The 16,574-nt window shown below is 41.4% G+C and overlaps 1 long non-coding RNA gene across 1 annotated transcript in view; it reads left to right on the forward strand.

Moving 5' to 3' along the window:
• LOC145980357 (uncharacterized) overlaps positions 1–15,518 on the forward strand; it is a 114,348-nt gene extending 98,830 nt beyond the window's left edge. The window contains exons 2-3 of the long non-coding RNA XR_014440848.1: positions 12,207–12,357; positions 15,437–15,518. This is a non-coding gene — a long non-coding RNA (uncharacterized LOC145980357). The remainder of the gene's footprint in view (positions 1–12,206; positions 12,358–15,436) is intronic.
• Positions 15,519–16,574: the final 1,056 nt, after the last annotated feature.

Consider the following 16,574-nt stretch of genomic DNA (forward strand, 5'->3'; position numbering starts at 1 on the left):
ATCTCCTGACATCAACCTTCGGGATATTTAGGGGTACAATTGAGACACTGGCCCCACCTATACCTGCAAGCGTCTATACTGAACGTAACTCCAACTGGCAGGCTGGGTTACATGGAATCAGCGGTCAGCTGAGTTTTCTTCGACTGAAATCGGGCATTTTCGAGTCACAAGGTACCGAACGTTGTTCGCGAGACGAAACAAATGAGCCTTTGGTTCACCACATGTTGCCAAACGTACTGCAAAGCGTGAGAGATTCTTCTCGTGCAACGTTATTGCCAGCACCAGAAATCATCGAGGTGTCAATGATACAACTGCACACGTGATCCTACATGAGGGAGTTTCACACGCAAAGACTCAAATAGACAACTTCAGCTCTTACTTCGCAACTGAATTTGTTGACGCCCATCGAGCCACACACCCTCGAAGACGATTGGAGGACAGAAAGGGCCAGAAATATCCGTCAAGGTCAGCCGGCAGTTGGAATTGCGTTCAGTATAGTTGTGATTGATTGATTGATTGATTTAGTTTATTTTACTTCGCGTTTTGTGCCTCTTGGCTAATTTGCGAAGATGAGGATGAGTGATGAAAGGATGAAATTGATGAATGGACATTCACAAACAACCAAGCCCGACCAGGATTCGAACCCGGGACCCTTGGCGTCGCAGCAGTATAGTTGTGGAATCAATTACTATAGACCAGTTGAAGAACGTGCAGAAGAACTGGTTTGTTGTTTTGACGTTAGTCGCATCACAAACGGTGCACACTGAGTGTATCTTTCACTGTGTGTCCACAATAAAGATTTCTAATTTGCTCCTTCATTTTTAGTAACCCTGTATAATCCTCTGTAAGTCTCCTTTCATCCATTTCATCTTATCATTTATTCTCATCTTCGCGATTAGCCAAATGTGACAGATAGGCGAAGTAAAATATTCCAAATCAATCAATGATTTGGACACGATCGTCAATGTAATGTAGGACCCGATCCACTATGCAATGCAACTCAACGGGGAATCGAATCCTCAACCCCCTTGAAATGAAAGCGACGACGTTAGCGATGAGGAGTATATAAAGATGAAATATATAACTTTGGTTTAAGCCCAATATATTCTCAGATTTGCTGATTGGGACTGTATCTAAAAGACCATGGGGAAGAAAATGTCAACGAAAAAATAGTTGAAATTTTCAACACTACGTCGAAATGTGGCGCTGAAATATTTTGCACAGTGAACAATATCCCGGGATACGCTTCGTTCGACCACAGATCACATTGTCTTACGCATCCAAAGGGTCATGCACGTTGACAGGGCGTTTATTGAACACTGCTGTTCCGAAATAAACTCAAATTTGGTGGTTGTTACTTCAGCGCAACATTTCAACCTAGTGGTGAAACCGCAATCCATTGCTTCTACTTAGCTCCAGAGGGCTCTGAGGAGGGGAATTTATTTCTTAGCGCCACATTTTCACCTGGTGGTGAAAATTTGATTCTTTGTTCGTGAGAATTTGCTTCCCTGTGATCTCTATGGTCTCCATAACCTTTATACCAAGTTTCAGCTCAATAAGTTGCCTCACAAGGGCTAAACAGGGCTCTGAACAGCGCAACTTTAATTAAGGTCACCCTGTATAATAAAGGACCGTAAACATTCCATTCCAAGATTCCAACAGCCAATAAACTTTGCGAACTATTACTGAAAATTCTTTACGTTCGGCAAAGAATTTCATTGTTGAGAAAGGGTGAAGAGAGTCAGCAACGAAGGAGTGTGGGATGGGGAAGTATACGTGTCTAGAATATACGGCTGCTATAAGACATTGATTTTCCCCCTTTCCCCGCGAAGCTCGGGGTACCATTTATCGAATTACAGCACGATACACCTTCGTGCCGAAGTTGTTTATTCGTTCCGCACGTCAGGCCTTCATCGGTTGAAGCGGAAATCGTTTAGGACGTCGGAAATTCACGAGGGCTTCCGGCAAAATTCTTTAACTCGATTATGGCCGGGATGGAGGAGGTGCGGGTGTCCTCGGGTACTCTGGGAGGCAAAAGTATTTGTAGTCAAGCAAAGGGGAAGAGCATTGAAATGTATCTCTAACATCTTTGGATGCAATTAGAGTACGGGGCTCCCGATGGCGTAGTGGTAACGTAGCCGCCTTTTAGTCAATGGGTTCCGGGTTCGATACCTGGTGGAGGTACTTTCCAGAGTGGTTCGGATCAAACTTTAAACTGTAGGTCCATTCCCGATTAGCCTATCTGTGCATAAATATCAATTCAATACTTTCGCTCGGTCGTACTCGTTCGAGCCTCCCACCCTCGAGCGTGCTACGCTCGAACGTATATAATGGAATATCGTTTTTATTTGACAATAATCGTAGTCACACATATATGAAATATACGCCTTGGCATTTTCAACCCACAATAATCTGCTTCATTTTCATATATCACTGTTTATTGGCAAGATAGACTAAACTACATTTCAACATGGAAATGATGACTGTGTTCACTTATGTTTCAATTTCACTGCGTCTTTCACTTCACGATCCATTTTTGAGGGTCCGCTATCATAGACAAATTACGATTATACGTGTACTACTGGTGTTCGTGTTTTGCCTCGTTATGCCTGTTCGAGTGTTATTCGCTCGAGCGAAGCTGCTATGTATTTCGTACGCTATCTAGCGTCGTCCGTGCGAACTATTTTACGGCCGAGCGAAATCAACTCTCTGCAACACACTAATGGTAATATACCGGGTGCCTCAGAAAAATATATACGCATTTTGAACTGTCATAGAAAATTTATTTTCCAACCTGTAAGCTTAAATTTCTGGGAAAAGAAAGGCTACAGTCCAATTTGAAAAATAAGTGTACTTTCTGGTCAAGCTGAATGTTCCAAATGGTGTTCAAATGTTCAAAATGTTGGCCTTCAGCTTCGATACATTTCTGAGCAAGGGTCACGTGAGAGTGGTGTAAGTGCTAGTAGTGTGCTACGCATTCTGAAGAAAGGCAAGTTGCGTGTGTACATTCCAAGGCTGGTCAAACACCTAAGTGACGACGACCCAGATGCAGTGTACAATTTTGTGAATGGGTTCAGGAGATGGTTACACGTGAACCGGGATTTATGGATAGCATTGTTTGGTCGCATGAAGCGCAATTCAAACTTAATAGAACTGTCAATAGGCATAATTGTGTGTACTGGGCTGAAGATAATCCCCACATTACTGTTGAAAAGGCTGCAAATTTGCCTGGTGTAAATGTGTGGTGTGGTTTGTCTCCTAGGAGACTCATTGGTCCTTTCCGTTTTTAAGGTACTGTAACAGGAGAAAAGTACCTAATAATACTTGCTGAATCCATTTTCCCTGCCAATCGTGCAATGTACGGCAATGACAGGTTTCATTACCAACAAGATGGCGCCCCGCCGCACTATCATAGGGATGTGCGAGCATACCTGGATCAAAAGGTACCAGGCCAGTGGATAGGGCGCTGGGGCCCAATCGAGTTTCCTGCACGGTCTCCAGACCTTACGCCGCTCGATTTTTTCTTATGGGGCACAGTAAAAGTTAATTAAACCACGTAACCTGGACACATTTTGGGATGAGATTCAAGCGGTGTGTGCAAAAAACCTATTGGACACTTTGGTGCGAAGTACTTTAACCACCATTTGGAACATTCAGATTGACCAGAAAGTACACTTATTTTTCAAATTGGGCTGTAGCCTTTCTTTTCCCAGAAATTTAATATTGTAGGTTGGAAAATAAATTTTCTATGTGCGTATACATTTTTTTTGACGCACCCGGTATAATGGTAATGGTAATTTATATCCCGCACCGTGTCTCTCCTGTTAGGAAATTAGGGAGCTAAGAAAGAGTAGCGTAACCCCGTCACGAAAACCTACAACGACGACTAGGGGTTCGTCGTGCTGACCACACGTCACCCCATAACTGGTTGGATGATCTCCCACCTCATTGATCCGAGGGTTATTTATCCTCATTTTATGCAATCCTTGATACTTGTTTGCTCATTGTGCTGCCTACGTATGCAGAATGAAAATTTTTTTCCACTATGAGTCAAGTGTAATTGTGATATCTGGTGGAGGCACATGGTGGTTCGGATACCACTTTAAACTGTAGGTCCATTCCCAATTAGCCATACTGTGCACAAAGTGACTTAAAACACAAACTCAAACAATCAATTGATTATGGAATTAGGTTATTTTACGTCGCATTTATGTTACTTTCGGCATCGCGACGATGAGATGAGGGATGATATGACAAATTTGATGAAGTAACACTTACAAAGAACTCAGGCCGGTATTCGAACACGGGACACCTGGCGTCGTGGGGTTCTGTGCCCACCACCCCCATCACTTTTCTGGACTCTATGAAGTTACACCGTCCTATTTTAGAATGACATAATTCTGAAAGTAAAGCAGCCTTGAGGCGACCCATTAGGGCAGGAGACACCACAAAGGGTGCATAAAGAATCGGTGAATGTTCTCATCAAGGCAACATCGTAGCTACCCACGGTGGAGCCACAAAACAACAGCAATGTAATCTATCCATTCTCCTCCTGTGCCAGTATAATGGTAAACTCCCACACGCGGCAAGACATAGAAGTCCTCCCCATCTCCTGTAATTACTTAAACAGGAATATGCGGCTCCTGTAAATAATTCCTAAACCGTACTGCGCAAAGGGTACAGGGGGGGTTAAGCCCCATTTCTATGGTTACCGTACACACGCAGCCATTACTAAAACTGATGGGGAGGGCCCACAAAACGGATGAATTAATAGTATAAAGGAGAGAAGGCGTAGATATTCCTGCATGGCGGATTAGGGTAATGCGGGAAGGTCCTGTGCGGCCCAAAGGAACAACCTCTTCCGAGAATTAACAATTCAGATGCTAATTACATTTGCCACTTGCAAATTTTGCACCGGGGTGTGCTCGGGAGTGCCTTTTCCTGCTTCCATTAAAGAAAATCCGCTCGAAACAACGAAACGCAGTTTAATGTTCCAATTCAAAAGTGATTATGACATCACACCCAGCTGAGCACAACGGTAGTTAGTTCCGGACGCGGATCACTGCTATTGTCGTGTTCAGCCCACAACGAAAAGCTAGCGTGTAATTTTCCAAGGACCGCTGTGGTTAAATCGATCCTGGACGGTGCTAATAGGCCCTCCCCCACCTCTCCCTCTCGGTTAGGCTGGCGGAATTTTTGCGGACTTTAGGTATTGATGCCAAAACTGTGAGGCGTGGAACGTAATCTGATTTGAATGTTTGTCCTTGTTTCGGATTTGCAAAGTTTTAGCGGAAAAAAAACAATAATTTAGTTAGAAGCTTGCGAATACTGGAAAAACCTCCTCTCTAAACCTTGGCACTAGAAGTCTATGGTTCCGATACTTAAATCTGAATACACAGCCAGTGTATCAACATTACAAACAGATTCCTCTTCTTCGGCTTAACCCGTAGTCGACACACCTGGATCCAACATATTAGAAACCAATCAGGCAGCCGGAAAGAAAAAAAATCCCAAAATCCACTATTTGGAGAAATATTTTGGGGGTACATTAGACGTACAATGAGAAAAAAGTTTGAGAACTACTGGTGTAGTGGATTGCAACGTGCAGTTTCTGTTAATTCGTACCCAGTGGCGGCGATTAGATGAGGCGTGTGGGGCAGTTCCCTCTCCCCACTTTTTGCCACTTTGGCCTCATTACTATGCTAAAGCTTACGTACCAATGAAAAATAAACTGTCCTTGCCCCCCAATTTTGAAACCTTGCCCCCCTTTTCCTGAACTCAATCGCCGCCACTGCTCGTACCGTAAAAACGACGATTGTGCAGTCTCTGCTTGAACAGAATATCTGATTTATTCTAATGTTGGAAGGCATAACCGTGTCCAAGGTGAATATGAGACCAGCTTATTCGATTAAAAATGTTGTACACTCCTGTTCAGATAAAGTACCACATTCTTCAACCGTTCAGCACTGTAAAGTGTGTCACTTTATGTGAAAAGGAGTATACATATGCAGAGAGTCAGCCAAAGACCCCTGAGGAACTCCAAAACAAATCCCATATAGGCTAAAATTTAACACAACTGATATTGCGATGCCTGGAATGTGTCATGTTCGATCCCCGTCGTAGGATCTTTAAGTATGATCAAGCCGGTCACCTGCATTAGATAAGATTTGGAACATATGGCAATGTGTAATGTTATAATTCTTATGTTGGTTATGCTTTTCTCATTAAAACAGGTACTAATCTCTTTGGCTGTTACGCTCTTGCAGCTTTGGCGCGAGTTAAACCCCAGAAGCCTCCAATGGACTAGTAAGCCGTTGACGTCATCTTAAGCCAGCACCTATCGCTAAGCTTCTTGCTCACGCTCTAATGTATTGATAGGATCGTCAGCTATACTCGTGCAGTCAGGTGGAGATGTTTCGAAAATATGGGCGATTTTGCGTTTCTTATCGCGCTGGATTGGTCGCTTCTCCGCTCCCCACTTCCTTGCCAGCATGTAGGGCGCCCACCGTAAGACTGGAAAAGAGCTATAGTGTAGGGTATCTAACTGCTACTCAGAAGTTCCGGGTTCGAATCTGGAGATGCGTGATTAGAGGTATGAATTTATCTAAAAATGGGGCCATCTCCGATAACGTAGTGGTAACGTAGTCGCCTTGTAATTAAGTGGTGTGAGGCTCGATACCATGCGGATGTACATAGTGGTTCGGATTCCATTTTAAACTGTAGAGCCAGGCCCAATTACCCTATATGTGCATAAAGTGTGATTGATATTGACACTAACTTTAAAAAAACTGAAACTCAAACTTTTCGTACAATGTTCCTGCGTAATTGGCTCTGAACCTCCAATCAATGTTGCAACCCATGGGGTAGAGTCAGCCGGAGCTTGATGCTGATCACACCACCTCCATTGTGGATACGATCGAGAATGAGTCAAGCCGTATATCCACATCTTACATTGCACGTTGCAATACATAAGGTATACCTTTGCCTTACGCACACACACAAATATATATATATATATACACGTATATACAGAGAAAGAGAGAGAGAGAGAGAGAGAGAGAGAGAGACAGATCGAATAACGTTTTTGGGGGCACGAGCCCATTCTCGTCGCTCTAAATCCGCCAAACAAATGAGAATACTATTTTTATTTGATATCTAAAATCAGTGCTTAGTAGTAGCAAGACGAAAATTATTGAAGCAATGAACGCTATTTACAGCCGTCACTTTAAATGGTCAAAATGTTTAGTCACTTGTAGTTAGATACAAATATTTTTAAGACCATTAGTAGTAATAACAAAAATAACGTAAACGCGGCGGTCTCAATCTTTACATAATTGCTGTCGGATATATAGATATACGAGGGCTGTTCAATATACAATGATCTTTTTTTTTTTTGACAACATACCTGTACATGGTATTTCTCAAAGTAGTCCCCATTTGACACAATGCATTTGTCCCAGTCGTTTTGCTATGGTGGAAGCCGTTTTTTGATAGGTCCATCACAATCGCCTCTAGCCTTCACTACTTCTTCTGATGATGGAAAAACGTCTCACGAAGACGTTTCTTCAAATTGGGGAAAATATGAAAAGTTGCATGCAGCTAGGTCTGGACTATGGGGAGGGTGATGAACACACTTCACATTGTTTATCGGGAGATATTAAAAAAAAAAAATTGCGATGTGTGGCCGTACATTATTGTGTATTATCCATCCACTACGCAAATACTTCTCGTGTGTGGCTCTATAGGTGTCAACAAACTCAGATTCAAAGTACAACCTGGAGGCGTAACATCGCTCTCCCGACGCAACGTTGCCAAGCGTACTTCGGTTTTTACCAGTTTCATACCGACCTGTGTGCTGTCGTCCCGGAAAGCGTTGTGCAGAAGCACGCTTGCAGTTGTACCATTAACCCACGTTGATTTCTGGTGCTGACGATATAGTTGTAAGGGAACTCTTTCGATTTTACAGTACATTTGGCAACATGTGGTGTATCCGACGATCATTTGTTTCATCTCGCTAACAGTGTTCGGTACGTTGTGACTCGCTAATACTCGATGTCAGTCGAAGAATATTCATCTGATCGTTAATTCGCTGTTTCGCAGCCCCAAGTTGGAAATACAACCAGTGTAACAACATAACAGTATATTTTAACGTGAGAAATGAAGTGAATATATAGAACATATGATCATCGTTTATTGAACAGCCAACGTAAACCCCCTGTCCCCCCACCAGGATTACCATAGAGTCACTCGGGAGAATACGCCCAACTTTTTTTTGGCGGTTTATAGCTTCGCTAAATGAAGGAGTGTCGCAATGAAAAGGATGTCAAATGAATGCTATATGTTTTGTTATTGTTTGTTACCTTTAAGTTTTATTACTGAAAGTCTTATAGCAAGAGAACCAGAGAGAAATAAACAGATGAACGTCAATTTGGGCAAATCACCCCGTGTTCAGGGTAAAATTCCCACCCATTAGGGGTAAAATGCCCAATACAAGAAACAATTGTTGTAATACTTGACATGACATATTTAAAGGAAAATAATGTACAGCATTAACTGGAACGTTTGTTTCGTAAACAGAACATCATTTGTACACACAAGCATAGCGTTTCTAACAACATTTATTTCGAATTTACAATAGCCTCTATTACTTTTTACATTTGTGAGAAATTACATTGCACTTTGGACACATGGAAGTGAATTTGGTACATATTTCATGCATCCACATACTACAATGAATGCACTGGATCCAGTCACATTGTGGTTCATTCATATTATAATAATGCCCATGGGCATATTGTACTTAATTTTTGTGGGCATATCACCCCACAGCTACAAGCAGAAAATTGAATCAGTGGATTGGCAACTCTGAGCAGCATGGGGCAGTTTCACCCTGCAGATATGTTTCCCTGACTCTTGATCTTTACAGCAAATATAATTCAGTTTCTTTCTCTCTTGGGAATATTATTGCACACTGTTAAAACAGCAACGACCAAAAAATTACTACCTCAAAAAGTGTCTTCCTACCTCATGAATTTAACCCTGCATGGCTTCAGATTCTTCTCACAAGCTCCAAACCTGCTGTCTCATCTCACCACGGAGGGCGCTTTCAAACAAGAGTAGCAGAGTTGCCATAACATTAACGTTGCGCGAGATACGAGGGGGTGGGCATTGAACCCCGATGGGCATATTCCCCCGAGTGACTGTATTCATCAGTCTCAAATGAGGTTTAAAGGAGCAACGTGTCGAATGAAGCTACAGCCGCAGGAATGTATGTTGACGTAGGCGAATCCTCCTCTACCTTAATGCAGTCTTTTGCAATTTTCAGTTTCCGAAACTTGCAAACCTTATTTCTACCTCTCAGGCAGGAGAGTTCAGGTTTTGAAACGCGGGACGAATTTTTAAGTGATGCTTGGCTAACCTCACCTTAGGATTCACGCTGATGTTTTTCAAAGGACTGGCTTATTGCTGACCCGAGATTGATTTCCGACTGTTTTCAGCATTATAATTCTTAAGTAGATTACAGAGGCTGTTCAGCGTATATTTGACCAAACTCGATTCCTCCCCCCTGCACTCAGAATGAACTCACCCAACCTTGGTCGGGCATGTTTGTCAGTGTAGTGTGTGAGCTGTAAAAGAGTTGTTATGTTTTCTCACTGGGCCAAAAATCCCGCCCAAACTGAGGAGGAGTGCGTTGTATAACTTTCCAAGTGTTTGCATTTTCTCGATTGGCCGAAAATGCTGCCAAAACAGTTGCTTTTGGGAAGGTTATGTTGTAGCCTTTTATGACGCAAAGTTCAGTGTGTCAATGATCAGGAAGTAGTGTAAGAGCAAGAATTGTGACGTTAGTTTGACTTTATTCAAGAATGTAATCGGCAAGTATAAGGATTGCATGGCCCCAGCGTTCGGTTCTCCAACAAAGGGGACGAGAACACGTCCGTGCACACAAGCCACCACCAGTATGCAGGTGCAAGGTGCGGTTAACAGTTTCCAAAGACATATTTAGATGATTTTCCATCTGTCTTTGGGTCGGTGGATTCTCTTGCATGGCCATTCTGCGAAGTTTCTCCGTCATAGTTACACCAAATCCATTTTTTTAAAAATGAAAAGCTTTGAATTGCTCCCTGTGCTTCAGTCCCCTTCCCCTAGCCTATCCGTAGCAACGGGGCTGCATTTATTGACTGGTTATTATGCACCCCGAGATAATACAATACCGTTCCAGAACGTTGTGTAAACGGTGCAGCCACCAAATACAATAGGTGACACTATAATCGAAGAAGTAGAGGACTCAGTGTAGTGCTTTGTACTACTAACTATACCCGAGAGTCGAAAAATGCAGCGTATTAGACTGGGCTCTCGTGTGCTGTTCTCACTGGATAGCTTAGAAATAAGTAAAGCAACAAACACGTAATTTGCCGTACGGAAAGCCACATTCAATATCCAGTGAATTGTACAAAAAATGTCCCGATCGGTCAAACAAGATCCAGGAAATTTAAATAAATAAAATTCCGGTCCAGGAGAGAAAATCAGCAAGCTTAAATGGGTTCTGGACCGCAAAGAATCTTATCTATCTGTAAAATATTTCAATTTGACCCAGAAACATTTTTTCCTGGTGAATTTAAAATTGTCCACAATTCTATTTTCCGGATGAATTTAAATACGCTCCAACAACCTTTTCTTCGGAAAAATTTAAATACGGTCCAGGGACCTCTTTTGATCAATTTAAAAACGGTCCAGGGACCTTTTTCTCCGATCAATTTAAATCCGGTCCAACTTCCGTATTGCAATGAAACAATACCCAACTTCGACCGAGTTTAAATTATGCGAGAAGAAAGGTTCCAGTTCTGTTGTGGGACGATAGGACCCATTATAATATTTGTTTTCCTGGACCCTTAACAACCCTGCTGTCTAATTGTCACACGTCAACAATCTATGCAATAAATATGTATTGATTATTCTGAAACTATTACAGATATAATGCCATGTACTGAATGAAATACCAGTTACTGCAAACTCAATATCCTGACCAAGGCAGAAATTTGTTTTATTATAAAACATAAACTAGAAGAATGCAAACAAGAAAAAGGAAAACACAGAAGAGGAAGGGATTATCTACGAAGTGAAATGTAAAGAATGTCAGAGTGTGTACATAGGAGAAACGAAAAAGTGTCTGAATGACAGGTTGAAACAACATAGGGGTGATGTACGACTTAAGAGAGAGAGAAATGAGATATTTAAACACACGAAAGAAACAGGACATGACATAGAGTGGGATGAGGCTAAGCAGATAGGAAGGGAGAAGAGAATGCTAGTGAGAAAATGGAAGGAAGCCAAGGAAATAGAGAAGAAAGGTGAAGAAGACACAATGATCTGGAATGGGGGACTGAAGTTAAATTAAAAATGGGAGAAGGTGTTAGAAGGAGTGGAAAGGACAAGAGAGAAAGAGGAGAGAAGAATAGAAAAATGGAGGAAAAAGAGCGTGAAATAAAGAATCCAACCACATTCCAGATGGAAGAAAATGTTTAGCCTTTCAGGTGAAAGTACAGTTGACAAGGGAAGGCCACCTGCTAGAATGTTCCAGAACAACTTTCTAATAGTCTGGAGGGGAGTAATGTTTGTTTGTATATATATATATAACGTCCTGTTTTGTACATTGTTACATTTGTACTTGGTGCAGAGTCTGAAGAAGACCTTGCTAGAAGGTTGAAACGTTACGTTTAGTTTATGTTTTATAATAAAATAAATTTCTGGCTTGGTCAGCATATTGAATTTTTCATATCATGGAAACAAGGTTTAATGGTGTTATAACCAGTTACTAGCGTAAAGGACCATTTAATACGGTCTGTTCACTCAAACAGATGTATAAAACTTTAACATTATGTTCTGATTTTTTAGGTTTAACGAATTTCAAATATTGGGTAAGCCACGCTATGCATTAACAAAGGAAGTTTATCCTAAAGTGCTACTAATGTTTTGAAATCGCACTTGAAGTTCAAAGACAATCTTGGGGAGTTTCAGATTTGATTGATTGAACAAATAATGTTATTTTACGTCACTGTACTGCCACTTTTGACTAACCGCCAGATATTCAATAAAATCCCCATACTGAAAAATAGAATACTTTAAAATAGTTGACAATATCTATATACTTGCGTAGAATTGTTATATATAAGTTTACAGATTTTGTAAACTCTTTATTTTTGTTTCAGGTGAAATTGCAGTTCGAGATTCACCACACCTCTCGCATCCGCAACGAGACCTGTCGGACCTTCTCTGAAGAAAACTGTTCTACTACTTTCCTTGATGACCGTACGAGGTGAACTTGGATTTAGGTGGGGTCACCGGACTTTATTCCGGGAGGTATGTGTTGCTTTATGACTAGTCTTAATATAAAAAAAAAACATGAATAATTAGATTCCTAAATCTACAAGGTAACCAAAAATGTTCTTGCCGTTCTAGAGCAGTGATAAACAAAGAGCAATACAGTAGACGGTACGTACCTTTAGGTTTCAAAGTAATCTCCATCAGCATCCAAAACCTTTTGCCAACGTTCCTGCAGCTGCACATTATCCTGGTGATAAAACTCGGCAGGCTTGGATGCAAAGAAGTCCGTGAGTGAGTTCCGCAGGTTTCCCTCATTTGCGAAGCATCTCCCACGGAGGTGGTTGTCGAGGGAATGAAAAAGGTAATCTGTTGGTGCAAGGTATGGTGAATATGGTGGATGGCACAGTGTCTCCCAGCCAAGTTGCTGAAGGGTCCTCTTTGTCACATGTGGCTTGGCATTGTCGTGCAGGAACAGCACACCCTTGCGATTCACCAATGCCGGCTCCTTCTGCCGCAATACACGCTGCACCCTTTGCAACTGCTGAGAGTAGCGGTCAGTAGTGATGGTCTGACCAGGTGGAAGATGCTCGTAATGCACCACTTGCCGAAAATTCTACCCTACAGCATAACCTTTCGTGGGTGCAGAGGTGGTCTTGAGGTGTGACGAACATGCTCACATGGCGACAACCTATGTCTGGTACGCTTGGGAGTGTCATGGAGGACCCTTTTTTGTCACCAGTGAGCAAATGATCAAACATGGGTGTGTTCAGGTGCTGAGTGAGCAAGGACAAACAGGCTATCACTCGTTGTTCCTTGTTGGCTGCCGACAATGTGTGGGGTACCCACTTGCTTAACTTGTATGACTTCCCTATCCCATGCAGGTGCAGTCTGACTGTTTCAGCGGAAATATGGAACCTTTCGGCAAGTTCATCACACGTTAGACCACTGTCCTCCTCGATGGCTGCTTTCAGGACCTCGTCATCCAACACATGTGGTCGTCCGCTGAGAGGTTCATCCGCAAGGCTCACATCTCGCAAACGGAATTTCTGGAACCAATGCCTGACAGGTGTTCGTTCACGGCATTCTCCCCAAATGCCTGGAAAATGCGGCGACCTGATGCGGCAGCTGACAGGCCCACTTTAAAGTTGTACAACTAACACATGCGAACAAGCTGCTTCGATACCTCCATTTCTCTTCGACACTGGACGAGCTATGACTGCTGTGTGTGCGCAACGTGCCTGTATTACTGACAGTCGATGCTCAGACTAACTCCCGATCGCTTGGCAGGCACGCGCGTCATTTCGTTTCCTCTCGGTGAGCGCATGATTAATGGGACGTCAAAAACGGCAATGACTTTTTTGGTTACCTTGTATTTTAGGAATATCATTTCCTACAATCCAGTAGTGTGTGTGTGTTGTGTGTGTGTGTACGGGCCTGTGTGTTGTTTGTAGTACTTCTGAGCATCATGGACATAAAAATAGTCCCAGTTTCAGATTTTTGCAGTACCAAGTCATCTATACACTTTACTTGATGGATATAGTACATAGGAATATTTTTGAAAAAAATTATGGTGCATGAAAGCTTTTCTTTGCTGATATACATGTATGTATATACACATACACACACACACGAATAAAATACGCATTTGGAAAAAGTTGAAGTCAATTTCTCTCCATTGCCAAGGGAAACATTGCATGATATTTGTACGTTTATTATTGAGCATCGCCTTTAGCCAGTTTTGGTTAATTGCGACGATGAGTATGATAAAGTAACACTTGCAAAGAACACAGGCAGGATTCGAACCCACGAACTTCGGAGGCAAGATCGGTCTCCGCAGTTGACAAGCACGAACAAGCATTAAATTTGATTGTAGGCTGCTCTGTGCATAGGTGATCGCAAAAAACGTTAAATTGTAAATGTACATCTACAATTTAGTGTTTGTATCAAAATTAAGTTTTGCTACATACGAAGCCATGTGCCCGCTGCTATTATTCACTTCGTCATTTCTCTATCGCTTATAAATCAGAGTAGACGAAGTTTTACACTTGAGTGAAAAATATTGTTAAAGTGTAGATATAAGACATTGAATAACAATGATGATACAAAATCCCAAATGAAATCAGCAAAATACTTGTTTGCTGTTGCATATAATATAAAGTTTTCTTCTTTATTTCGGCAGAATTTACATAAAGATATGGAGCTGCTTGTGATTATACGGATTTGTGTTGACAGTGTATGCGATAAGTCATGCTTACTTACTACTCACTACTACTGCTAATAATAATCACTAACTACTAACTATCTAGCCTTCTTAAACCCGAAAGTTTATGGCTGAAGCAACACAAGCCTTCCATCTGTCCCTATCCTGGGCAATATCAATCCAATCCTTTCCATTTTTACCGATTCCCTTTAGGTCCATTGTGAGGTTTTCCAAGCTAATATCACAAGAAACATTCTGAACACTAGGAATACCATGCAATCAGTGTCGGCGATTGAGGTGGGGGCAGTTGCTCCCCCACTTTTCGTCACATTATCCCCGCACTATGCTAAACCTTATCTACAAAAGAAAATATACTGTCTTCCCCTCCCAGTTTTGAACCTTGTCCCACCCCGATTTTGAAACCCAACCGCCGCCACCATGCCTATATAATATTGGCGCACCAATTAGCATTTATCGTCAGGTTAATGATACCCCTTTATTTTAGCAGCTTGTATTTAAAATTTACTATTAACAAACGGTGTAGGATATACAGTAAAGGCTTAGGAGTCTTGAAAATATGTGTTAATAGAATAATGAAGCTGTTACATGTTTTAAATGGTATGTTATTTCGGTAAATGTCGAAAATAAGTAGCGGGATATACTAATTATTGTGTCAGCACTCAATAACCTATGAAAATTGACTGTACGCAAATTTGATTATCATTCTTATATTTAGATATCGTGCGGGGGGGGGGGTGTCGCCTTTAATCCCACTTAATGCACTCCTACAGAATACAAAGTTTGGGCTGTTAAGTATATGGAACCATTTTTTTGTTCTTTTTTGGTTCGCAAAGAACACCCGTAGAGACAACACGAACTCTATGATTTATTCAATCCGTCAATTTTTCGTTTCAGGGCGGGATATGGACTTGACATATTACCTGCTGGTGCTGTCATATTTTGTCATGGTTGTGGGAGAGCATTATCTACTAGGCATGCCAGTGACGTACACATTTCGTGGTTCCCGATCCATAGAAGACAGAAGGGACATCGTTAGAAGAATACTTCAGGAAGTGCCTTTAATTGATGGGTGAGTACAGTGTACAATGCAGTTCGAATTAATGTTTATTTATTTATAAGCACATATGTTAATATTGATAAGATTGAATCTAAAAAAGCAATAAAGCATCTAATGATATAATGAAAGTGTAATCGAGATTATCACTTGGTTGCGAACCTCGAAAAGTAAAATAACAAAAATATTGATTGATTGATTTCGTTCTTTATTTTACTTCGCTATTTGTGCCACTTTTAGCTAACTTGCGAAGGTAAGTGATGATATGATTAATGGACACTCACAAACATCCATGCCAAGGCCGGGATTCGAACTTAGGACCCCTGGCGTCGTAGGGCGATGCGCTAACCACTCCACCACGGGGGCCAGCAATAATAGAAAATGAACGAAGGAGTGAAAAAAGTTACAGTGACTCATTAATATGTTTGAGTTTCCTGAAAAACTCTGGGAATTTGGTTTGCCACAATAAGTAAGAACCCTGATATTACCTTGCCCCCCCCCCTCTATTCCAGGCTCATTAGTCGTGAATGAGGTTCCATAAATATCTAAATGCTCGGGTCTGTGCGGAGTTAGCCTGTCAAAACAAAAAGGTGAAAAGATATGATATTTCTAGATCAACATTAATTAGTTAACGTTTCTGACCATAAATACTGTGTAAAGTATTATGGTAGACCAGGGCATTACGGATCAATTTTTCTTTACAACAGTTTTTATTGGCCAAGGAATTATGCTAGCAACACAAAACTCTACCAAAAAATTAATTATAGTTTCTACTACATGTGCATAGCATTGAAAGAACCAGAGGTTGAAAATACAATTCAGAAAAAAAAAGTGTGAGACACTGCAATTTATCCGTATTGCCCTGATAGCAGGGGTAAAACGGATCACTAACGGGGCAATATGGATCAGTTTAATTTTATGTATATAACATAAGATTAAAAACATAAAAACAAGTACCGTATAATGTATTACAGTTTT

This window comes from Lepisma saccharinum, chromosome 27 (assembly GCF_977018435.1).
Source record: "Lepisma saccharinum chromosome 27, izLepSacc3.1, whole genome shotgun sequence".
NCBI classification, from domain to species: Eukaryota; Metazoa; Arthropoda; class Insecta; order Zygentoma; family Lepismatidae; genus Lepisma; species Lepisma saccharinum.